Genomic DNA, 26,972 nt, shown 5'->3' with positions numbered 1-26,972 from the left:
GATAACAAAGAAGCCCAAAATACTGAATTTGGTCTTCCAAAACGGTTTCACGAAGGAAGATTATAATATAGCCCATCCTTTCAATCATCATACGAATGTCAAAATGGCAGGTATTGAGATAAGCAATCACAAAACAGAAAAGCAATTAAAATTGTTTAGTAGTGGAAGGACATCAGGAACAGATGAGATGCTTGTATGATTCCACAAATATTATATGAAAGAACTTGCTCTCCTTCTAGTAGCAGTTTATTGTAAATTGGTGGAGCAATGAATGGCACCTAAAAACTGGAAAAAAGTGAAGGTCATTCATGTTTTCAAGAAGGGCTGTAGGACTGATACAGTTACAGACCTATGTTGTTGACATCTATCTGTTATAGAATTATATTGAGAAAAGGAAAGTTGCCACTCACAATATAGCAGAGATGCTAAGTCAAAGATAGGCACAACAAAAAGACTGTCACAAGTAAAGCTTTTGGCCAGTAAGGCCTTCATCAAAAAAAAAAAAAAAAAAAAGAAACACACACACACACAGAGAGAGAGAGAGAGAGAGACTGTAGTCTCAGGCAACTGTAGCCACACTGCAAGCAGCAGCACCAGTGCATGATGGGAGTGGTGACTTGGTGGGGCTGAGGAGCAGGCTGGGTTGGGGTGGGGTGGTGGACAGTGACGTGCTGTAGGTTAGACAGAAGCAGGGGAGAGGTGGGGTAGCAGAAAAGGAGAGAAGTAAAAAGACTAGGTTCTATAGTGGAATGTGGGCTGTATAGTGCTAGAATTGGAACAGGGAAGGGGCTGGATGGCTGAGGACAATAACTAATGAAGCTCGAGGACAGGAGGGTTATGAGAATGTAGGATATACTGCAGAGAAAGTTCCCACCTGCACAATTCAGAAAATCTGGTGTTTGTGGGAAGGATCCATGTGGCACAGGTTGTGAAGCAGTCATTGAAATGAAGGGTGTCATGTTTGGCAGTGTGCTCAGCAACAGGGTGGTTAGCTTGTAGATCGCATGATTGGTTTCACAGGTAGCCCTGTATTTGATGGGATAGGTGATGTTTGTGACCGGACTGGAGTAGGTGGTGGTGGGGGGATGTATGGGACAGATCTTGCATCTAGGTCTATTACAGTGGTATGAGCCATGAGGTAAGGGTTTGGGAGTAGGGGTTATGTAAGGATGGACGACTATATTGTGTAGGTTTAGTGGATGGCAGAATACCACTGTAGGCGGGTTGGGGAGGATAAGGGACAGGATATGTCTCATTTCAGGGTGTGGTAAGAGGTAATTGAAACCCTGGCAGAAAATATAATTTGAATGCTCCAGTTTCAACTTGTCAGTCAGCAGCCAGCTATGCAAGAGCAAAGTTGTGTTTACTGTGGCTGTCGCACATCATCAATGGGATGGAATTTTGCCTGAAAAAGAAAAATTGAGTATTTGAAAAATTTCCTATACCAAAAACTAAAAAGTAATTGAAGTCATTCTTTAGACTTTGTGGATTCTATAGAAAATTCATTATCACATAGGCTTAAAAGGCAGCACACTTAAATAATTTGTTAGAAATACTATCTGGGTTTGGGATAATAGTTGCCAGATGGCTTTTGAGGTAAATAAACAAGCTTTGCAAAGTAGACTTTTATACATACCGGATTTATCAATGCCTTTTTGTTGTGTTGTGGACAGAGGTCACAGAGGAGTGGGAGCACATTTATTTCAGGAAAAGATACTTGATGGGAATGTCAAATGTAGATCCATGGCTTTTGCCTGCAGAACTTTGCAAGGACACGAAAAATGTACATTGTCACAGAAAAAGAATATTTAGCTATACACCAGGATTTCAACAAATTTAAGAGTTATTTATCTGTCACAAAACCAGAGTTTACTCAGATTCTAAAGCACTGAGTTACCTTCCAGTATCAGAGTATACTTACTGGGTGAGCATTATTCCTTCAGCAATTTGACTACATTATTATAACAACAACTTAAATTAATGGAGGGAAAAATATGTAAAATATGGAAATGGCAGCAACTCACTCACAGCAGACTGATGTGTGGTGCACATAAACAGGAAACAGATTAACTTCCACACATAAATTAATTACACAGAAGTATGCAGTTTGCATGATATTCAGTGTCAATGACACTAAACAAGGAATAACTATATAATCAAAAACAAAGAATAAACACAATGAAGCATGGAACCACAGAACTCTCATACAGGCTACACCACTGTACTGTAGAATTCCTCCCCAACTCCCACCACCCAATTTACGATACTTCCCATTAAATTTGACATACTGTCTAGAATGTGTCGTCACGTCTTTCTTGAAAGCCGGGGGCTTCCCCTTGGGATCATTGTGTTCTAGCTGCAGGGTGGTAACGCCTGCTGATGTTTCCTTCATGGCGCCATCCAATGTTTATCAAGGTTCCGTTGTAGTTTGCTGTGTGGGCAGTTCTTTACTTGCTGCCTCTCCATTCTTCATGTTTCTCAATGTCAGCTCTTTTGGTGTTGGCTGTGAATCTTGAAATGCCAGTTTGATATGGTCAAGTGCAAGGGTGGTAGGTAGGTAGGTACATCATGGATGTTGATCTTGAAGTAGTTGTTGCCTCAAGTAGTTACTGTATATGGACTTTCATTCAGGGGATTGAGTGGTCTGTGCACCACATCATCACATAGTAGTACATGTAAACAAATGGCTAAATCTGCAGAGACAAATGTGCTGCATCCGGTTTGCTCATGAGGCTTTACTAGATGAAACTGATGTATGGGGAATTGAAACTTGGTAGCAAAGTCTGATGTTGAGATGGTTTCATCTCCCATATCATAGATGAACTCTCCCGGCAGACACAATTGGCCACACACCAACTCTAGCACTGTGGCTTGGAGGTCAGGCTTGAAAGCTGTTCACAATCCTGGTAAAAGAATAGGTAGAATTTCTGTCCACTTGTCTGTTGTGTGACATCAAAGGACTGACTTCAATTCTTGGTGCAGGCGTTCCTTCATGCCATTCACTAGGGGATGATAAGCGGTGATCCTTATTCACTTGACATCTAACAGTGCAGTGACAGCCTTAAAGAGATACACCACAAACTGAAGTCCTTGATCTGTCACTATTCTCAATGCTACACCAAAATGCGTAACCTATCCTCTGCAAAACGTTTTTGCTAGTCTCTGCAGTGATGTGTATCATAGGTAATGCTTTTGGCCATCTCAAGTATCTGTCCATGATAGTAAGGCAAAAAATGCAGCATCTGGACGTTGATAGCGGGCATACAGTATCCACATAGAGATGGTCAGATTGCAGGTTATGCAGTATAAATGTACCTAGAAGTGCCTTAACATATCCTGTGATTTTGTTCTTTTGACAAGCCATACATTGTCAGATATAGTTTTGTTGTTGATGTTCAAACTGGGCCAGATGAAACACTGTTTAACCTGCTTTGTAGTTCCTTGAACTCCGGGACATGCTAGATTGTATACTGTAGTGATTGCCTGGGCTCAAAATTGGTGACATCACAGAATAACTCCGTGCATGCCCAGTATTGTCACTCATCATAGCTGAAACTTGATTGTTGCACACAGCAGGTACATTAAGTTTGACTTGCACATTTATGATGTTGGGTATAAATTATCCAATGTAGTCAGTATTCATTGCCTTGTACCCTGTATGTGGCACTAGATAACTGACCGGAACTGTTCTCACATTTAATTGCCAGTAATCATTGAAGGGGCACCATTCGTTATTCTGCTTGGGTACCACATGAAGAGGGGCTGTCCAGCTGCTACTTGAAGCGCATCAAATACCTCGAGCTAACATGCTACAAAACTCCTGTTTCATAATTTGTAATTTATCCAGTGCCAAACATTGATTGCATGCATAAGTTGTCAGACCTGGAGTAGTGAGGATATGATGGTGTTTGACAGGTGCTAATATTAGTGCTTGCATTGTGATTTCTGGGAAATTTTTTAGTAATTGTGTACATTTTGTGTCCTCAGCAATCACTCAGACTGTTGTAGTAACAGTACATTTCATTGCTTAATACATGCCGGGAAGTCTGCTCCTAGTATGGGATGTCATATCAGCGCAGTAAACCACCACTCAAAGGTATGACAGTGTGAGGTTGAGTAGTAAAGAGACATGTCCATATGTCACAGTCTTTCTATCATTAGCGGCATGCAGGCAAGCATTGTTGCGGCTGCGACTGTTAACTTGGTAGTGTGATACATTGATGTATCTGCTCCAGTGTCTATTGGGTACTGCCCTTTAGTGCTGCGGTTCACAATGAGCAAATATTGTGTGTTGCCGGTGGACGTGGTTGTAGCTGCTATTGTATCAACATCACTATTCGCTTTACACGGTGGTCTACACTTCCATGGATCTCCAACAATTTTCTGTGGTATCAACATATGTCATGTGTCGCTGAGGAATGTCTTTGATGCATTGTCATCCACATGTGCATTCACCTTTGTGTGCTTTTTGTAGCACAGTCACTTGTATTGTAAGCTCAGATAGTTGAGACTGCAGTGACAACAAAGTCGCTAAGGTTGTGCTATTTTGTGCAATAGCCATCATTGCGATCCTTGTTGGATATATTTCTGTTGTCCGCACTAATGCGTTCAGATCTCCGGGACACACCATTAAAGTCTTCTGTGCATCCACAGTTGTTGGGATGACCATATATTGTGTAATATATCATCACTGCCTTGTAAAAGTACGCAGGCGATAAAGCAGTCGTGATGGAGTTTTATCACTTAATTTCTCTGTTCATAAAATCTTCCAGACGTTCACCTTCAGATTGGGACAGTCAAACAATCAGTGCATTCTTTACTCAGTATAATGTTCAGTTTTCGGAGATGTAACAAGAATGTCTTGTACTCGTGCAGCAAGATCTTCTGTTAACACATTTCTCATGTAACTATATTTCATTTTATCTGCTATATCTATGCTAAGGTGAAATGGTTATGTAATTGTGTGAACCAAAGCAAGAGGTTATGTTGCCAAAAAGGCAGTGGTTTGATTGTAATCCTGCAGATAACTCCATTACTTGAGGGTGGCCCAGTAGGAATTGGAGAGAAATTCATCTTTGTGCCGAGTGAAAACTGACGTGGCTGGCGCAGGAGTAACAGTCATAGAGTTTTGAGGTGGTGCGGAAGCACTGTTATGTGTGATCACATAGTGCGGCACCAATTATATGTGGTTAACAAGTGACAAGATTCATTTCCACATATAAATTAACTACAAAGAAGTATGCACAACATTCAGTGTCAACAAGACACTGTATAACCAAAAACATAGAATGAATACAATGCACCATGGAACCATGGAACTCCCCTACAGTCTACACCAGTGCACTGTGGAATGTGTATAGCAGGAGCCACTACAATCTCTGGCAAAAGTAAACATTCACACACACCACCACACTGGCATCCAAATGTACATGCTAGTGGTAGCTCTGAGAGTGTGACTACTGCTGGCGTGAAAGTCTGGTTGTCCGTGTGTGCTCTTACAAGGGAACCTCCCCATCACACCCCCCTCAGATTTAGTTATAAGTTGGCACAGTGGATAGGCCTTGAAAAACTTTACACGGATCAATTGAGAAAACAGGAAGAAGTTGTGTGGAACTATGAAAAAAATAAGAGAAATATATAGAAACTGAGTAGTCTATGTGGAAGATAGGCAACATCAAGGAGAATGTAAGCTCAGGAGCACCGTGGTCCCGTGGTTAGCATGAATAGCTGCCGAATGAGGTTCAAGTCTTCTCTCGACTAAAAATTTTTACTTTCTTTATTTTCGCAAAGTTATGATCTGTCCGTTCGCTCATTGACGTCTCTGTTCACTGTAATAAGTTTAGTGTCTGTGTTTTGAGACTGCACCGCAAAACCGTGCGATTAGTAGACGAAAGGACGTGCCTCTCCAATGGGAACCAAAAACATTTGATTGCAAGGTCATAGGTCAACCGATTCCTCCACAGGAAAACACGTCTGATATATTCTATACGACACTGGTGACGGCATGTGCGTCACATGACAGGAATATGTTGTCGACCCACCTAACTTGTACACTTAACGAATGGGTAAAAAGATTCTTCTACCTTGCCCGATTTAGGTTTCCTTGTGGATGTGATAATCACTCCCAAAAAAGTGACGAAAACATAAGAGTTTGTCACATAAACTGAAAATAAAAAATTTAACTTTTCACTTGAGGGAAGACTTGAACCTACGACCTCTCATTCCGTAGCTGCTCTCGCTAACGACGGGACCACAGCGCTCCTTAACTCTCATTGTTCTTGATGTTACCTATCTTCACATGGACTACTCAGTTTGTATATTTTACTTATTTTTTACATAGTTCCACACAAATTCTTCCTGTTTTCTCGATTGATCTGTGTTCAGTTTTTCAAGGCCTATCCACTGTGCCAACTTATAACTTAATCTGAGGGGGGTGGAATGGGGAGGTTTCCTTGTTAGGAGGAAAAGAGCAAGAGGTCAAAAGCTAGTGTTAACTGTTTGCTATTACCATTTCTGTGAACCACATGCTAGTCCAATACAGAAAGGTGGTTGCCTTTCTCTTAGTTTACAAACTGACTACACCATTAAATGTATAAATATTAATGCAGATGCTTCATCTAAATCACCAGTCAGGGGAGGAGTGGGGGCATTAATTATAAGATACCAGTGAGGATTGTTAGAAGGAATTCAAACTTATGTACTTGGAAAGTATGACAGAGGAGGAAGAAATCAGAACTATTTACAGTGATATAAAAATAAATCAAAACCATGGCCAAAACTGGAAATTATTAAGCATTTACGAGGTGTAATCAAAAAATACAATGAATTAATTTTTTTTAGCAGCAACAGCTGGTGCCACAACCCTTTGATGTAATTTGTCCGACAGCCTGATCTGTTGAGACAGACAGCAACAAGCTGAAACATGTTCCAACTTGTCAGTCAGCATCCAGATACGCAAGAGCGAAGTTGCGTTTACTGTGGCTGGCACACATCATCGATTTTGAACAATGCGTGAACATTAAGTTATGTTTCAAGTTGCAAAAAAGCACCAAAAAAACTCATGAAATATTGAAACTGGTATACGGAAATAATGCTGTGACTCTGAAGACTGTTTACAAGAGGTATGAACAATTTAAATTCGAAAATGAGTCAGTAGAAGATGAGCAGCATTCGGGACATCCATCAACTTCAAAAACAGAAGAAAACATACAAAATGTGGCAAAAATTGTTCATTCAAATAAGCGAGTAGCTATGTGAGAGCTTACCATAGAACTTTTCATCTCCTATGGGTGTGTTCAAAAGATAGTTAACTGATAGTTTGCAAGTTACATGCGTGCAAAATTTGTTCCCAGGCTTTGAGGGATGAATAGCAGGAAAGTCATGTTTCAGTTTGCATGGAGTTGAAGGATCATCTTCATTCAGACCCAGACTGCATGTCCAAATTTTTAACTGGAGATGGAACCTGGGTCTATGGGTATGACCATGGGATGAAAATTCTGATTTCTTAATAGAAAATTAGTCCATCTCATCTCCCTAAAAAAAGCATGTCAGGCAAAATTAAATATCAAAATCATGCTCATTGCTTTTCTTTCTTTCTTTCTTTCTTTCGTTTTCTTCCAATGTTGAGGGTATTATGTGATCAGAGTTTGATCCAAGGGGAGCAACTGCAAATGCCAAATTTTACAGAGGAGTACTATACATTTGTAAAATGATGTATGAAGAGAGAGACCACGAAAATTGTAGAAAGGCTTCCTCATTCATTATGACAACATGACATGCCGCACCTTGCTTTTGATTCATGAGTTTTTGGGTGGAAAAAGTTTTTCTGTCTGTCCACATCTGCCTTACTCACCATGTTAAGTACCATGTAACTTCTGGCTCTCCCCAAAAATAAAAACCATGCTTAAAGGAAACATTTTAACACCATTCCTGACACAGATGTGGCCATGACAGAGCAGCTGTAAGCCCTTCCAAAAGAAGCCTTCCAGAAATGCTTTGTAATGGGACACCCTCCTCTAGCATTACTTTCCCTCAACAGTAGTAGGCATGGCCAGTAATATTTTTCGAATTTTGGACAGGTCAATATTATTTCAGCTGTTCTTCTGAAAAATTCAATATAATTTTATACACAATATGTGTATAAAATTTATGCTCAAATTTATGAATATGAATTATTATTTTGGATGTTGCAATCAATAAATACTAGCTCTGAATGTATACTTTTTTTTTTTTTTTTTTTTTTTTTTTTTTAGGTACGAATTATTTGACACATTTAAAATTTCTATCTAGTACAGTTTATTATGTTTGTTTCTGGATTCATTTATGAAATAATAATCAAAACTAATAGAAATTCATTTATCAAGAAAAATTGTAAGCCCTTTGGAATACTGTTATTACTGCAGAATGAAATAGTGGTAAGCATGCCTTGGATGTGATCGGACGTATTTTTGTATTTTGGCCGTATAATGTAATTTCAGCTTCGTTAATGTGGAAATTTAAAAGACTATGTGGTATACTAAAATGTGACAAAATAAATTAATGTAAAAACAAAAATTCTGCAACAATAATCTTCAAAATTATTTACATCAATGTGAGAATTTCAGCTTCAAGAATCAGACCCCTAGAAAAGAAGAACTGGAGCCAACTCTACAATAAAAGATAAGTAAACTAAAAAGTTTATTGTAATCTTTACTCCTATCAAATCTTCAGAAAAGACTTCACCTATTGTGGACAATAGCTGCAACTAGAAAGGACGGGGGAGATTACAGCTTCCAGTCAAGGATTTAATATTGAGATAAGTGCATGGCCAGCCAAGGGCAGTACTTTGAAGGAGATTAAGTGAAATTCCATGTAAGATTACTATTTTGTTTCTAGTAAAATTACTCACCATATTTTTGATCACACCTCAAATATCACAACCCTTTTCAGAATAACTGGCTTGGAGACTGATAACTGGAAATTATGTTAGCCTAATCGGTTTGTAGATGTTTTGATTGAATATGTTTTGGTCCTCTAAAGTCTCTAAAGCATATCCAAAAAAGTGAGGAATATGTGTATTTCTATAATATTTCCAGATGAATAGAAAAGGAATTTGCAAATACTGATACGCATCAGAGGGTTAATGTGAGAGATCAAATGTGTAGAGGATTCTCACAAAACATAATACCGAAGAAACAAATCGATGTAGTAGAGTGGATTTTTATGATCCCTCATCAGCAACTGTAGGGGATTTCTGTTACACGTTTGTAATGGTAGACGTATTTTCAAAATTTGTAAACCTATAACCAATTAAGAAAGCATCTAATCAGATCATCATTTCAAAAATTGAGAGAGACTACTTCCCAAATACTGAAACACTTACAGCACTTTTGTCACATAATGGAATGTAATTCACTTCTAAATCCCAGGAAACATTTACTGAAAGACAGGAAATACATCACATGCTAATTTCTGTTTACTGTCATTGAAATCATCCAACTAAGAAAGATGTGAGAGAAACTGGCAGATTATGTACAACACATTGTGATATAAAATCACTCAAACTTTATCGCATATGTTAACAACTTCAAAGATATCATAAATAGTTTACAGTTCACTCTTCCATTGTGTGTTCCTGATACGAAATTTTATTCAACAGGAAACCAGTCACCTAATATCTAAACTCATTGAGTGTCCTAAATGCAAAAGAATTACACCATACAAGAAAGAAGAAATTGTTAAAATAAAAAAGGAATGAAAAGCAAGGTGATATTAGGAAACAGATACGTGTTAAAAAAATATTGAACATTACTCAATTCAAAGCAGGCTTTTTAGTTCTGGTTAAAACTTATGAGGGATCAAAACTGATTAGGGGAGAACTGAAGAAATCCTTTAATATTTATAATGAGCCTTTTGAAACACTAGGAAATCCACTCCAATTGCTTACAGATTAGTGTGTCCTAAATCTACAAAACTTTTTGGTTTAATTAAAACATAGTACTGAATTAAACCTTACAACCAGGTATCCAGTGTGTCTAATTAATTTGCATGTGCATGTCTTAGTGACCTAGAATCAACTATTGTTTGACCTTTCAGTTCTTTGTTACTGATCCTCAGAGGAACATACACACTTTGTATTGATATGTGCTTTCTCAAACTGTTGCAATAATATTTTTTTTTTTTGTGTGGCATCTTTCATCCTGTCAATCCATCAAAGCTCTCTTACTGTCATTGCTATCTACTCCCTATTAATATGTATTCATGAGTAAGTTGTTCTATAGTCTGCAGAATTTCATTCAATATGACTTTACAATGATTAAAGGATTTCTGAATATTATACTTAGCTAATGGATAATCAACCAGTAGCTTTTGGAACCAATTTCACATTTCTTCCTAATTATATTTCTAGTTACAGTGATAAATATTTTGTATTGTGATAATGACATATATCATTGGTTAACATCTTTTATTGTTTATGTGGGTTCCATTTACAAAATTATTATGCTGATCTCATGACAGCAATTATGATAAAGTCATTTAATGTGAAGTTGAGGCCAGAGTACGTGTTTCTATAGTCATGCTATAGCTGTGGAGTCAGTGAATAATGGCAATTATTTTGCTAAAGCATATGTTTTCTCAGACGTGATGGAAGTATTTATCATACAGAGCAGCTTGTTTCCAATTAGCCCACTCATACTTGTGTGTGTTTATTAATCACTGAAAGAAGACAGAAGTCTTTGTGTAAAGTAAGAAACTATTAAAGAAATGAAGAATCTTCTGAGAAAGAAGTAATGTTTACTGTTGTCATGGTCAGGACAAAATAATGTTGAAGATGCTCTATTAATGATGTTAAGAATGTTTTATCTGTAGTAAGGTTTTGATGAGATGAATATTGCTACACTACTTCCACGATCTTGTAGCTGCTTGAGAGGTAACTGTGAGCTTAAGTATTGCAACTGTTTATGCAGTAGTAAGGATATATTATGAGATGACATGATTCTGTGTTAGGCTTATTCATGGATGATGATGATGCTGGCAACAATCAGAACAAAATGCCTCGTACCTTTGGAGATGACGGAGTCTCACCTCTAGTTGACAAACCGGGGACACCCAAGATACGACTCGGCAAACAAATGGTAATGAGATGGGGAGCTATTAATATCAATGGGGGCTACTCTGGGAAGAAGGTAGAGCTGGCAGAGGCTGCAATTAAGATGGGGTTGGATGTTTTAGCTATTAGTGACATTCGGGTAAGGGGTGAGAAAGAAGAGGAAGTGGGAGAATACAAGGTCTACCTGCCAGGAGTCAAAGCAGGAATAGCACAATGGGTGTAAGACTTTACATCAGGGAAGAAATGGAACCCAGCGTAGTTGCAATAAGGTATGTAATCGAACGACTGATGTGGATAGATTTGACAGTGTCTAGCAAGACAATTAGGATTGTGTCAGTATATTCACATTGTGAAGGGACAGATCAAGGTACGATGGATAGTTTTTGTAACACACTCAGTGATGTAATTGCTAAGAGTAAAGGACGTTTTCTGCTCATGGGTGATATTAATGCCAGGATTGGAAATCGAACAGAAGGGAATGAAAAGGTTATGGGTAAATTTGGAGAGCATATGGAGGCATACAGGAACGAGAAACAACTCTTGGATTTCTGTTCCAGTATGGGCTTAGTAGTCACAAACTCCTTTTTTTAAAACAAAACTAGGGAAGGCGGGGGAACCAGATCTGTCATTGACTATATAATAACAGATCACGAATTCAGGACAGCTGTGAGGGACATGCGTGTATTCAGGGGATTCTTTGATGAAACTGATCATTATTTAATTTGCATTGAAATTGGTATTCTGAGGCTGAAAGTGCAGGAGGTCAGGTCCATATGTAGGACGATAAGAGTGGAGAAACTTCAGGATAAGGACATCATGCACAAGTACATAACAGTGATCTCAGAAAGGTCCCAGTTAATTGAATGTAGTCAATTACAGTCATTGGAAAAGGAATGGACAAGGTACAGGGACGCAGTACTGGAAGTGGCTAAAGAATGTCTTGGAACTGTACTGTGTAAAGGTAGGATGAAGCAAACAGCTAGGTAGAATGACACAGTCAAGGCAGCCTGTAAAAGGAAAAAGAAGGTGTACCAAAAATGGGTACATACTAGAACTCAGGTTGACAGAGAAAGTTATGTTGAAGAAAGAAACAAAGCCAAACAGATAATTGCAGCATCCAGAAGAAATCTTGGGAAGACTTTGGAAACAGGTTGGAGATTTCGGGTCAAGCCACTGGAAAACCATTCTAGAGTGTAATTAGCAGTCTTCGAAAGGGAGGTAAGAAGGAAATGACAAGTATTTTGTAAAGGTCAGGAAAACTGCTGGTGAATCCTGTTGATGCCTTGGGCAGATGGAGGGAATATTTTGAAGAGTTGCTCAATGTAAGTGAAAATACAATCAGTAATGTTTCAGATTTCGATGTGCAGTGGGATAGGAATGATGATGGAAACAGGATCACATTTGAGGAAGTGGAGAAAATGGTCAATAGATTGCAGTGCAATAAAGCGGCTGGGGTAGATCAAAATTAAGTCGGAACTCAACAAATACAGTGGGATGTCAAGTCTTAAATGGCTACACAGGATAACTGAAATGGCGTGGGAGTCGGGACAGGTTCCATCAGACTGGACAAAAGCAGTAATCACACCAATCTTTAAACATGGAAACAGAAAAGCTTGTAACAACTACAGAGGTATCTCTTTAATCAGCGTTGTGGGTAAAACCTTCTCAGGTATTGTTGAAAGGAAAGTGCGAGTATTAGTGGAGGACAAATTGGATGAAAATCAGTGTGGGTTTAGGCCTCTTAGAGGTTGTTAGGACCAGATCTTTAGCTTACAACAAATAATGGAGAAGTGTTGCGAGTGGAACAGGGAATTGCATCTATGCTTTATAGATCTAGAAAATGCATATGACCAGGTTCCTAGGAGGAAGTTATTGTCTGTTCTACGACATTATGGAATAGGATGCAAACTTTTGCAAGCAATTAAAGGTCTTTACATAGGTAGTCAGGCAGCAGTTAGAGTTGACGGTAAATTGAGTTCATGGTTCAGAGTAGTTTCAGGGGTAAGACAAGGCTGCAACCTGTCTCCACTGTTGTTCATATTATTTATGGATCATATGTTGAAAACAATAGACTGTCTAGGTGAGATTAAGATATGTGAACACAAAATAAGCAGTCTTGCATATACGGATGACTTAGTTGCGATGGCAGATTCAATTGAAAGTTTGCAAAATAATATTTCAGAGCTAGATCAGAAATGTAAGGACTATGGTATGAAGATTAGCATCTCCAAAACGAAAGTAATGTCAGTGGGAAAGAGATATAAATGGATTGAGTGCCAAATAGGAGGAACAAATTTAGAACAGGTGGACAGCTTCAAGTTCTTAGGATGCATATTCTCACAGGATGGCAACCTAATGAAAGAAGTGGAAGTGAGGTGTGGCAAACCTACTGCAGTGAGCACTCAGTTATGAGCTACTCTCTTCCGCAAGAAGGAAGTCAGTACCAAGACTAATTTATCTGTGCACTGTTCAATCTTTTGACCAATTTTGTTGTATGGGAGCGAAAGCTGGGTGGATTCAGGTTACCTTATCAATAAGGTTAAGGTTACGGATATGAAAGTAGGTAGGATGATTGCAGGTACTAGTAAATGGGAACAATGGCAGGAAGGTGTCCACAATGAGGAAATCAAAGAAAAACTGGGAATGAACCCTATAGATGTATTTGCCAGGGCTTAGTGGGTGGGGTCATGTTACACGCATGGGAGAAGCAAGGTTACCCAAGAGACTCATGGGTTCGGCAGTAGAGGGTAGGAGTCGGGGTAGACCAAGGGGAAGGTACCTGGATTCGATTAAGAATGATTTTGAAGTAATAGGCTTAACATCAGAAGAGGCACCAATGTTAGCACTGAATAGGGGATCATAGAGGAATTTTATAAGGGGAACTATGCTCCTGACTGAACACTGAAAGGCATAATCAGTCTTAAATGATGATGAAGCACCATAACCATCAAGAATATTCACTACAAAAGAATAACCTCTCCTTAGAAGTGGACATAGTATAAATAACCACTTACTAGTCATGTCCAAATTACAGAATGCTGCGATGAGTATGAATACTATTTTTTTGGGGATCATGAAAATGAGATTCCTTTGGGAACAAGCCCTTGATTTAACCTATACTGAAGAATATATACAGCAGTGATATAGCTTATATTAGACTTGAGTAGCACAGTGAGAACTTTAGAATTGGAAGGTTCTCAGAGCATAAACAGGTAAAGTGAAGAGGCAACATATGTTAATGAAATACATCTGAACAATCTTCATTTTTCTGATGACGTTTGTGGTGCCCCTTGTCAGCAGAAACTGTAATTTTTTACATTTCATGTGGATAAACTTCAACTTGGAGGCATGTAGAAAACAAGCTGGAACAACTTGCACCTGTCTAGTTGAAGACTGCAATGGGTGGAAAGGTCTAGAGATCATTATCTAGAAGTGGATGATCATAATGTATATTCAGCCACTATGTAACATTCCATTTAAATGTTTAATGCTGAACAATTTTCTGCAATATTCTTATTGCAAAAAGAGACTGTCTTAAAATGTGAATGCTATTCATGTCAACATTAACTGAGTAGTTGTGATGGATGTAGAATAGAACAACTCAACTGCTGTTTGACATTCACATTTGGTTCACGGCATGGTGTTAACACACAATATACTCAGCTGATCTAAAATATTATTAAATTATTTCTGGAAACAAAAGTAAACAAACTGGACTGAAAATATTTGAAGATAACTACTAATAAATATGTCATAATACAAATTAACTCAATTCTAAATCTAATAAAATAAACTGTGTAACCGCTACATTTTGTAGCTGGGCTATCATTCTTTGCTTCAGGATACACTTCTGTTTCACTTTGTTTCTCTCACATCCCCGCCTTACTGTCAGAACCCGATGTATTAGCCGGCTCCCAGAACCCAAGACTTCTTTTTTTTACCATAATTATTTCCTATGGGATACTACCCCTCTCTCTGAACCGATAAGCTATAACAATGCAGTTAACTCAGTTTACCTAAGTCCGACAAGCCCAATCATCTCTCATTTCCTGATGCAAGGGGTTACAGCAACATAAAAACGTGGAAAGCTATTTCGAATCGAAGTCTTTCACAAAGCCACTAGGCAGCTGCTTCGAAATAAGTCGGGACGATAATAAATGAACAAGGTTGGGTGCTTTCATAAAACTATATTCATTCTGCGCCCCTTTACTGATGAAATTCATACTATGTAAATTGTGATAGTTTTACAGGTTGAGTGAAAATATTCTCGTATGCACATTGTGACACGTGCATGTGTGTAATTTAAATTCTCTGAATGTCTCCACCTCTGGGTGTGAAACACTGCATATGAGTAAATAAAACACAGAATATAAATTGTTTCAATAGCATATTTTATTATTCACTTCGTACGAGAAATTTAATCACAAATCAACCGATGTGTCTATAATGTTTCTTCAGCCGTCACCGTCACTCCCACAGTATTGTTTTAGTAAGTACATCGCAAAATATTGCTAACAGATAGTACTCTTATAAGTATAATGTTAATTTCCTTACATAACAGGCTTGCCTTTTTTTCGTAACGCTTGACACTAAACCTGATCGCTGTAATAATGTAACTGTATTGTTTATCATAACTCAAATTATCTATACAAGTACATTTATACTATCTATTTCACCGGCGCTCACATTACAGTATCATTAATTGGTCATTTCTGTCTACTACCGTCATCTGACGCAGCTATAGGTACAGTTAATCAACATTGTTCTTCTCTAACGCTACCACAAGCTATCTACAACTACAGCAACTGGGCTAACACGCTGTGTATTTTGTTATCCAACAACAACACACAGACGAAACGAAGTCTTCCTCCGTATCAGAAACCAAACACGAACAACAGTTTACAAGGCAGTGCCCGAATGTCGAAACGCGAAATTCCGACGAACAAGCCTCCAGATACAAGTAAGTAAGCAAACTTCCAGGTTTTGTTTCGATCTAGCATCTGTTAAGTACTATGTGCGTACAACTACATGGTGGATTCAATCATACTGCTATGAACTTGTTTGAACTCAACAGGTCATGACACTCTTGAACTGAAATCAAATTACGGTTGTAACTTTAAAACACCTCATTCAAACACCGTACGGTTGTGGAAACTACAAATAAATAAGCGATTACTCTAAAACAGCATTATCATTCCCACTATATAAAAATCAGCTGCTTGTTTCTCATGTTTCTACACAGTCAAACATCAACAGCAGACTATCTTTGGTGAAATGCTAAATGTTCGAAAGATCGATTCAATGTGTTTATGTTGTTTATCGTTAGAATTACTTTAATGTTGTTATTTGAATAACCTCAAGGAGTCACAGAACATAGCAAACATGTTTTCTTTCCAGTTCACCACGACAGGAAAACTGGCAGAAGGCATTACATTACTGGGCGCGCTTAGTCATGATGACAGATCCTGTGTTGTGGCAAGGGAGCGGACTTTGCTTGTATTTGGAATAAAAATTACTAATATTTAAATACCAGAAAATTAATAGTATTTGTATGTCAGACTTCTATCCTGAAGACTAGTCTCGAAACCATATTTTTAGAAAGTGCTTTACGTGTTGGAGATTGCGCAAACAAAACGTTGAATCTTTAGTTTGTTTGGCACAGATCTATATGCACTAAACAACGTCACTACATTATAATGTGTAGCAGGAGCCTACCTGAAGCACTTAGCAACACATTTCTGACAACGAGAATCACGTGCAGCAGTGTTAATCATAACTCAATTTCATATAGCGGTGTGCTGTTCAGTGAACATACTACTTTTTCCCCAGTAGCCTTGCTGGTTTAGTACAGTGGCACTAAATCAATTTTGAGATACAAATATTACTTATTTTCTATCGTACAACATAATTCAAGGATTTGTAACCCTCTATCCCAAATTGTCACAAACTCATCATAGTTGCTTATACATATATGGTAACCTAAGAACTTCTGCAAAACCTATTTGGCCACGGACTACAACTACATTTGATATCTAATTTTAAATATAGTGATATTCTGATATCTGGGCTCTGCAAGAATGTCAGTGCGAAATGCTAGTTATCTACAAAAATGCACATACTCTGGTGTTTATGAAGCTCTTAATTGGAATTTTTTCATAAGAAAAACACATACTTAACAGACAAGTAATTGTTTAAGCACTAAAGTTATGAAGAAAATTTTTAAAAAATGGTAATGTATGTCAATTTTCGATTTCAGAAATATTGCAAAGATGTGGAAAAATGTGTGTATCACATTTATCCAACCTGCTGGGAACCTGATATGGGTCTTCACATTTCTCCAACCTGCTGGGCACCTGATGTGGGTCTTACATATTCCCCTAAATTGTAAGCTTTCTAATAACATACAAATTTTAGTAGGTCTTCTGCTAATTGACACACACGTCTTAAATCAAAATACTTTTTGCTGTGATAGAAAATGGTCTTTTTAAGTAAGTTCATCCACTCACTGTCTCAGATGCAGGGGTATCAAATTAGCATATTTAAGTAAAACTCATTCTAGGCAAGCACTTTAACTTCTATGTATGAACATTTATTTCCTTTCAGTTGACAACTTCAGTGCTTTAATAAATACTATAATATTTATGATTTATGTGTTCAGCCAATCACCTTTCTTAGAAAGCAGTAGCTTATATGAAACCTTAAACAATGCAACAATTGCTGAAATTCATTGTTGATAATAACTAGCATGAAACAATTAGTCTATTTTGCCTCAGTTGCTCTTTGTCTTTCTGTGGAACAGGTCATATCTGTTTGTGGTGTGGCCCTATCATTCCACTTGTATAAAGCATGTTTTAAGTGAAGTAGGGCTCAGTTAATTGCAATGGAAAATGTGAATTCATGCACTTCAGGAAGATTACTAGAAACACCATGTCATTTGACAACCTACACCTTAATAAAAACCAAACAAAAAATAGAAGAGCTGAGTGAAGACCAATGAGATTTGATATTGGCTGCGATCCAATGTAAGCTTTCTAAAATATCAAGAAAGTGCTACTATATGTGGACATCACAGATACTATTACTTAAAAGTTTCTGAAAGTCATTAGAGAACTTGTGCTCATTTCAGAAAACACAGACAGTCAGTTAACAAATCTTTGAGGTCAGTTTGCTTGTCTTTGTCTAAAACATTAAGTGCTAAAAGAATCTATATAAATCCAGGCCAAAAGCTGTGCACAACATTTCGTAAGATTTGTGAACAGAAAACTGACATCAGTGATAGAAGTGAAAGTAATGCAGATAAGTCAGAGGTGACATTTCACAAATCAAAGTACTGAGGATGCAAATAAAATTTTACAGGATTTGGTGTGCTCTCCCTTAAAACTTCACTCTATTCCAAATCACAGCAAGACTTCATATGCCAAAAAGAAGCTAGAAAAAGTGAAACATGTTTTGAAAAGAAAAATGTACCACGCATTAGATTGCAATATTGAAGATTCTGACCATAGAGAAGAAAACTTTGGTGATGAAGTTGTTAAGAAAGCTCAAGATTTTGATGCCATAATATTGATAATGGAAGAAAAAGTGGCTACTGTAAGAGCACCTGAAAAAATCCAAATTTTAACTTTAGCTCCACCCTCTTGTTAAAAAGAAAACATAATGTCGGAATTCATTGTTAGTGAGTATGAGGTTCAACAAGCAAGGAAACTGAACACAGTAATTCGGGCTTAATTCCTAAACCAAAAAGAGGGAAAGTTATTGCTGATGACGTGGTAAAGATAGTCACTGATTCTACCAAAATGATAAATATACTCGAATGTTACCAGGAGCAAAAAGATAAAATTAGCATTCCGAAGAATGTGTATATGCAAGGGGGGCAAAAAAAAAAAAAAAAAAAAAAAAAAAGGTCATCATTTGCAACTGTACACTTGTTTAAAATGGGAGAGTCCAAACATTGGTCTTTCTAAATTTTCTTTTGTTCACTAAGACAGAAGTGGTGTATTTTAGCTGGTGCTGCTAGCACTCATTCAGAGAGAGTGTATGTATGTTATCCGCCTATATTACTCTGTAAACTGTGACTGCATGCTTAATCACTGTGACAATTGTCCCAGTAATTACAAACTGTCAGAATTATTAAAACAGGATTAACTTACAAAGATGCTGATGATGAAATTCATTTCAGCCAGTGGATAAACACAGATCATCAGGTAGAACTGGTAAAGCAGTCTGCAATTGTTGGTGAATACGTAGATTCGTTGGTAACAAAATTACAGGCACTTAAACCACACACATTTATATCTAAGTGTCAGTCAAAAAAACTGAACGAAAATCTAACCCTGGAAAATGCAATTCTATTAATGAACTTTGTAATTCAGAGCGAAATCCAGAGTTACCACTGGACAAGAAGCAGCTGTACAATCCATCTCTGGTGTGTTTATGTGGTAAATGAAGAAAGTAAATTAGTAATAGTGAATCACTGCATTGTAAGTGATAATATGGAGCATCAGGTTTGCCACAAGTTCCGGAAATCAAGGAATTTCAGACATATCAGGGAAGTATCGGGGACATTTGGGGGAGGGGGGGGGGGGGTTGAAGAAAAGAAAAGAGAAAGCAAGGGAAAAAACACTGGAAAATTTTTATTTTTGCCTCATTAGATGAAATGGTTTGCATATTCACAGACTGGGCACAGCTGAGTACATGCACTGCTTCCCTACTCCCTCATTCTTACCGTTCTTCCCCTACCATTAAATAAATTTAAATGTCATGTGACTAGGGGTTCCCATGGGGTAGACTGTTCGCCAGATGTGAGTCTTTCGAGTTGACGCCACTTTGGCGACTTGCACATAGATTCCTATCATTGCCATCAGGTTGCTGCCACCATCTCTTGCCGTTACCCTAGCAGCTGCCAAGGGGAAGCATGAGGAGTGGTTTGTTTGTATCTGATTCTCAGAAACTGTTGATACACTGGCTGGAGGTGGAGGTCATTTGTGCACGAGTTGTGTCTGAGTGATTATTTGGAAGTGTGTGTGCTGTCATTTTCTGAAAAAAGCTATGGCCAAAATTTTAGTTCTGAGAGAGTGATTGTCATTTCTACATGCCTGTCTGCGGGTCAGCAACTATCTCCACCATGAGTTGTTACATATCCTCATTAGTATTGATTCTCAGAGTATTCACGCAAGTTATCTGTTGCATGAAATGATCACCGTGGTCTCATTTCATCAATGTGTTGTCCATGGCTCATGAGTAGCTGGTCACATGAGTGAATTTCCATGACGGGCCAAAACTGCAGTCTATTTTTGCAGGTATCCCAAATGGATCAGGCCCGCTGATCTGAAGCCCATTGTTTCCCACTAATGTGCAGGCCTTGCCCGTCGGACCTAGTCTCACCAATCTGCCTGCAGGCTGAGTCTGTTTATGTGTGGCATAACGCAGAGGATTTTCATGGTTTATCCATGGACCCAGGACTGTGGTGCTCCTCGGTAAGCCAGAGAGTGTGGTTGATGGATTTCAGGAATTGCAACTGTCTCCTCACAAGTACATTGTACAGTGCAGTGTTTTATAGACATATTATTTATTCTAGTACATTTTGGCACTTTGAAAGAGACAGTAGTAACAATAAGAAGAAGAAAATTGTGGCATTCACAGGCAGTTTGTAAGCTATGTACTAGAATATTTCTCGAAAGAAAACTCTCAAAACCTGTAAAATGAAAAGATCTTGTGGCATTTGTGGCCTGGAGGCCCCATCCGGGGAAGTTTGGTTACCAGGTTGCAAGTCTTTGTTCAGATGATGCCACATTGGGTGATTTGCGTGTCGGCCTGATGATGAAAGGATGATGAAGACAACACAGCACCCGTTCCATGAGCAGAGAAAATTTCCAACCCAGCCGGGAATCAAACCTGGGCCCTGTGCATGGTAGGCAAACACATTACCACTCAGCCAAGCAGGTGGACACACAATTCCTCTAAAATAATAAAGTAACAAACATAGTAGAACCAACATTTTGTTGGCAGTAACATATAGTGTTGATTTACACAACTCTTTTTCCCCATTATACACTTCTTTCAAGAGGCCTACTTTTTCTGAAGTTGTTTCTGAAATCAGTGAAGGTATTTTAAATCTGTCATGTGACTCCAAGAAATGCATATTTTTGTCACCAGATGTCTTTTGTTTTACTGAAATAAAATAAGTAGTTCCAATGAAACATGTACATCATTTGTCTTGCTTTCTCCATCTAAAAGCAGTTCATTACAAAAGATGTTAATGCTAGTACTTAATATTTTTACTCACATGTTTAAAAATACAGAAGTCCTTACATTTTATTGTCAACTTGTCTCTTTATTCAACCTTGAAATCTCAAAATGTTTCAAGGGAAAAAGCTAAAACTTGTCTGGAAATCAGGGAATTTCACTTGGGGAAACTTGTGGCAACCCTGATCATGATGTAGGATTTGTAAATGCTGTCCAGAAATAAATGATTAAGGGGCTGGCAAAGCATTACCGACAAATGAAGAAAATGCATTATTTCACTGATGGATGTGTTGCTCAATATAAGAAGCGAAAAAGCTTTAAAAATTTGTGTAAGCACAAAAACAATTTTTTATCACTCCTGAGCATTCCTTTTATGCTACTAGCCATGGTAGATCTGTGTGATGGTTTGAGGGGAACTAGAAAACATACATTCAGAAGAGCTGGTCTTCAACTAACGAATGATGCACAAATAACAACTGCACCTGGTGTTCATGATTTCTACAAAGCTAATATTGACATTTTTTTCACTTCTTAGAAAAAGCCAGTGTAGATTTCTTACACAAGAATCTCGAGAAGAGATTTTCGACAACCCGCACAATATGTGGTACCAGGAATTTTCTCCATTAGAAACCATTTTTTTGAGATTCTTTAGAGATCAGAGGAGTAACTTCTGAAAAGCCGTCCTTGATTTTTTTTCATTCACTGAAAATCCCTACAATGGACACGCACTCATCCTCAGTAAAATTCTTGTGTGGCAACTGTATATGACAACAGGTGGTACTCTGCCTTCGTCAGAAATGACTATGATGAAGGAGGAGACGTTGAACTACTTTTTTTCCACCCACCTGGACCAGCAGTGTCATTCTTTTGTCCTGAGAAGAAGGACTCTTGTTTCGTGCATTTGGAAAACATTTTATGTACTGTTGGTGTACCTAAATCAACATCATTAGGCAGAATGTATTACTTTAATGAAAAAGATATAAAGTTAACAGAATATAATTTGTCACGGATTAAAAACAGAAATGCTCCTAAGAAGTTTCATTGATAGTTTTAGGGATCTTCACTGCTGAACATGGACATTTTAAATTAACATTAGCTGCTAGAATAATTGTTATTTAAAGATACTAATTTGCACCCTAAATAAAGTTAACTGATGTAATGAAAATGTTTCAATTTAATTTATAACTTTTGGAATCTGATTCCAACGATCTTCTGAACAATAATGTGACATGTTAAATGAACATCCAGTATCTATCCAAAAAAATTTTTTTTTTTTACAATATCATAGTTTCAATAAAAATAAATCTTGTATCAGGTGTCAGAATGTGTTTTACACATGTAAAAATCAATATTTGGACCAAATCAGCTTAAGTTGATTTTTTATGTTCCCATAAAGATATATCCCTTCTGTGACATCTGGGGAAGTATGAGAGTGATGTGTTGAAAACAAGATACTTTCTGTTATTCTTACTGTTGTTATTTTTGTCTGAAGTAATGCAATCCAAATGACAAACTTCAGTTGAGGCATGTACATTTCTAAAAAAATCCATTTTCCCTCCTCAAACTACATGAAGTATGTGGAGGAATTTTGCATTGACAGTTGCCATACAGAAAGTAACAAGTAGAAAAAGTTCCATGAAAATCTGAAGCATTGGGTGTCAGAAATGGATGATCTTTCTTAGAATTACTTTTTCTTATTACAACACAAAGTACTGTGATTTCAGATTTATTTGTGTGTCCATTCGTAGAAACCCCATGAATAATTTTATTTTATTACAATGGATACTGTCTTGGGATTTATTTAAGACCAATTATAAATTACCATCAGGTTGGAGAAATGTGATATGAGCATTTTTTTTTTTTTTTTTTTTTTTTTTTTTTTGCGTCTGTACATTTTTCGGAAATTGGAAAGTGACATATCTTAAATTTTTCTGTGTTGTTCTTTGTAACTTTACTTCTTAAATAATTACATGTCTGTTAAGTATGTGTTTCTATTAACTTACGATCAAAAGCTTCATAAACATCTGAGTTATGGGCATTTATGTAGATAAGTATCACTTTGCACTACATTCTTGCAGAGCCCAGTTATCAGAATATCACTACATTTAAAATTCGATATAAAAAAAATTTAGTCTGAGAGCAAAAAGATTTTGCACATTTTCTTATGTTGTAAGCATAAGCAAATGTGCAAAGTTTTGTGAAAATCTGAGGTGACATGACTTGCATGATTTGATGTGGAATGACTCACCCGTCTCATGTTACTAGGATGATATAACACTTCATACATCAGAATAATGAACAGTGACATCCAAGGAGAACATAAATTTACCAGAACAAATTTTCATTATCAGACTGGATTTTTCTGATTGATATAAGTTTATCATTTTGTCTTGCTTGTAAAATGTCAGCTATATTTTTACTAGTAGGCAACTTCATGAGAGAACAAAGTTATGTGTAAATCATGTCAGAACTTTTGTAGAAAAAAAAGCTTAAGTTTGTTCATCAATAAGTGTGTGAATTAAAAGAATACATTACAACATGGACTGTTTCGATTTGCTGCTATTACTGCTTCCTTTCATCTGAGAAACTATATTTGACTTACAACATGTTGATGATAATTTGTTAAACTATTAACTTGTGAATGGTTAGAAGACTGCAGGCTTCCATTAGCAATTGTAGCTACATATATTGTACTCATAAAAGTAACTGTGAAAGAGAAGATGTAATATTTATTACCTTCATCTCCATGGATGTTTTACTAATTAATTCACTCTTGGTGTTCTAAATAACGATGGTCATAATTTAAAATTGTGACTGTTAATGAACCAAATTCAGATTTTTGCAATTGAGCAGAAGTGCTGCTATTAAACTAGCATATTAGAATTTAGGATTATTTTTCACTTTTAAGGAACAGGCAGGTTTAAGGCCTGATGTCAGAGCCACCTGGAAGCTGCAGTATGACTTGACTTTATTCAACTACTAGTTTTGGTAGCATATAATACAACTACTTCTCTTTCTGCAGTGTAGTCACCTTTGTTAAGAACTTGAGTAGGCTTCCTCTTTTATGCAAATACAAATGTTGTTTCACCTTTGAACATATTTATATACATGTGGTGTCATAAAAGTTAACACAATGACAATTATAATCATATGAAGTTGCGCAAATGTCATTAAGTACAATAAAATAATGCAGGATAGATATATTGCATATTTAAGTGACAAAAACAACAAAAAGTTTCCTCATGGAGCAATTACAAGATAAATGAATATATAGCTAAATAGTGGTAATAGTAGTAGTAGTAGTAGTAGTACATAAAACTAATGATAGTCAGATATATTAAAAACAAAGATTCCAAGACTTACCAAGCGGGAAAGTGCCGTCAGACAGGCACATGAACAAAACACACAAACACACACACAGAATTGCTAGCTTTCGCAACCGATGGTTGCTTCTTCAGGAAGGAGAGGGAAAGACGAAAGGATGTGGGTTTTAAGGGGGAGGGTAAGGAGTCATTCCAATCCCGGGAGCGGAAAGACTTCCCTTAGGGGAAAAAAAGGACAGATGCACACACACACACACACACACACATATCCATCCGCACATACACAGACACAAGCAGACATATTTAAAGGCAAAGAGTAAGGGCAGAAATGTCAGTCGAGGCGGAAGCACAGAGGCAAAGAAGTTGTTGAAAGACAGGTGAGGTATGAGCGGCGGCAACTTGAAATTAGCGGAGGTTGAGGCCTGGCCTCCGCTAATTTCAAGTTGCCGCCGCTCATACCTCACCTGTCTTTCAACAACTTCTTTGCCTCTGTGCTTCCGCCTCGACTGACATTTCTGCCCTTACTCTTTGCCTTTAAATATGTGTGTGTGTGTGTGTGTGTGTGTGTGTGTGTGTGTGTGTGTGTGTGTGTGGGTGTGTGTGTGTGTGTGTGTGTGTGTGTGTGTGTGTGTGTGTGTGTGTGTGTGTGTGTGTGTGTACATCTGTCCTTTTTTTCCCCTAAGGGAAGTCTTTCCGCTCCCGGGATTGGAATACTCCTTACCCTCCCCCTTAAAACCCACATCCTTTCGTCTTTCCCTCTCCTTCCTGAAGAAGCAACCATCGGTTGCGAAAGCTAGCAATTCTGTGTGTGTGTTTGTGTGTTTTGTTCATGTGCCTGTCTGCCGGCGCTTTCCCGCTTGGTAAGTCTTGGAATCTTTGTTTTTAATATATTTTTCCCATGTGGAAGTTTCTTTCTATTTTATTTACATCATCATTATAATGATAGTCAGACCTACACAGCTACGCTTATATAAAGTTTTTTGTTAATTTATTGCCCATTCTCATAAGAAATGTGGCTCATTTGTCACACATTCAAGGAAGTCTTGATCAGAATAAATTGCTTTACTTTTCATCCATCTCAAATACTAGCTTTAAATTTATTTACTGTCATTGTATAGGCATTTGCAGGTAAATAGACAAGACCAAGAGGTTCGCAACTGTTATGTTTCTGTGACAGAGTAGTATATGGCACATTAATTATGTGTCCACTTCTCGTGTTGTGTTCAAATTTATTTAGATTCCCTTTAGCAAAGGCAAGGTAGTTGTAGATATGTAGGCCAGGTACTGTCATCGTGTTTAGTTGCTTAAAATACTCTCGACATATCTCACATGGGCTAAGTCTTGCTATGCACCTTACAGTTTTATTTTTCCATTTAAACAACAATTTCGAGCCAAGGAATTGCCCCATAACAGTATCCAATAACTCATGTAGTAAGAGAAGAATTCGAAATATACATATAGTAGAAGTTCTTTACGGACACTGCTCCTCGGATTGTACAGCAGATAGAAGTCATGTGCTAGTCTGCCACATAATTTCCCTGTGTGTGTTTCCCAGCTGAGCTTTAAATCTGTGTGCAATTCTAATAACCCGACTTTTGTTGTTACCACTGGGAGCATTCAGACTGAATACAACATTTTCAGTTTTACTATCATTCTTTCACAGTACATTTGCCTCAGACCCTGTAGTACATATTTATATTGTTACTCCCATGCTGTGTTGCACGTTTTCAAGGTTGGTATCACATTTAGTAAGTGTTGTTTCATTAGCTTGTAGCACTGCATCACATGGTAAAACTGTGGGTAAATAATGAAATGGTCCAATAACAGATCCTTGAGACACATCCTTCACAAGTGGAAGACATTCTGACTTTTGATTACTTATCTTAATTAACTGTTTTCTGTTGTGTGAGTTAGACTGCATTAAACATACAGGTAGAGCATTCTCTGTCACTCCATAGTGGTAGAATTTTTTTAAAAAGAAGACCATGTCAAAAGCTTCCCTGATGTCCATAAGTGCTGCACAGATAGTGTTTTAATTTTTTTTAAATGTATGTTTTTGTTGCAATGCTTTGACTGCAGAAAAGTTGGATCAGAAATCATATTGTAAGGAGCTAAGTATTCCATTAGATTCAAAATATTGAAACATCTGTTTATGCTTGGAGTATTCTGTTATTTTTGATACAATTGGTATAAGTGTCATATGAACATCGATAATTATGTGTCTCCCTTCTTATGTACTGGTTAACTTCAGATATTTTCAGACATTTCAGACAAATGCCTTCATTTAAGATTTTATTGATTTTTTTAGCCAGTGA

General features: G+C 37.5%; 1 protein-coding gene across 1 annotated transcript in view; it reads left to right on the top strand.

The window, feature by feature from the left end:
* The first annotated feature begins 15,465 nt into the window (after window positions 1-15,465).
* The window catches only part of LOC126278064 (eyes absent homolog 2), a 1,079,207-nt gene continuing 1,067,700 nt past the window's right edge, over window positions 15,466-26,972 (top strand). The window contains exon 1 of the mRNA XM_049977884.1: window positions 15,466-16,049. The gene's annotated coding sequence lies outside the window, so the exon portion shown is untranslated. The remainder of the gene's footprint in view (window positions 16,050-26,972) is intronic.

This window comes from Schistocerca gregaria, chromosome 6, assembly GCF_023897955.1.
Source record: "Schistocerca gregaria isolate iqSchGreg1 chromosome 6, iqSchGreg1.2, whole genome shotgun sequence".
Lineage (NCBI taxonomy): Eukaryota > Metazoa > Arthropoda > Insecta > Orthoptera > Acrididae > Schistocerca > Schistocerca gregaria.
This window is presented reverse-complemented; position numbering and strand designations above follow the sequence as displayed.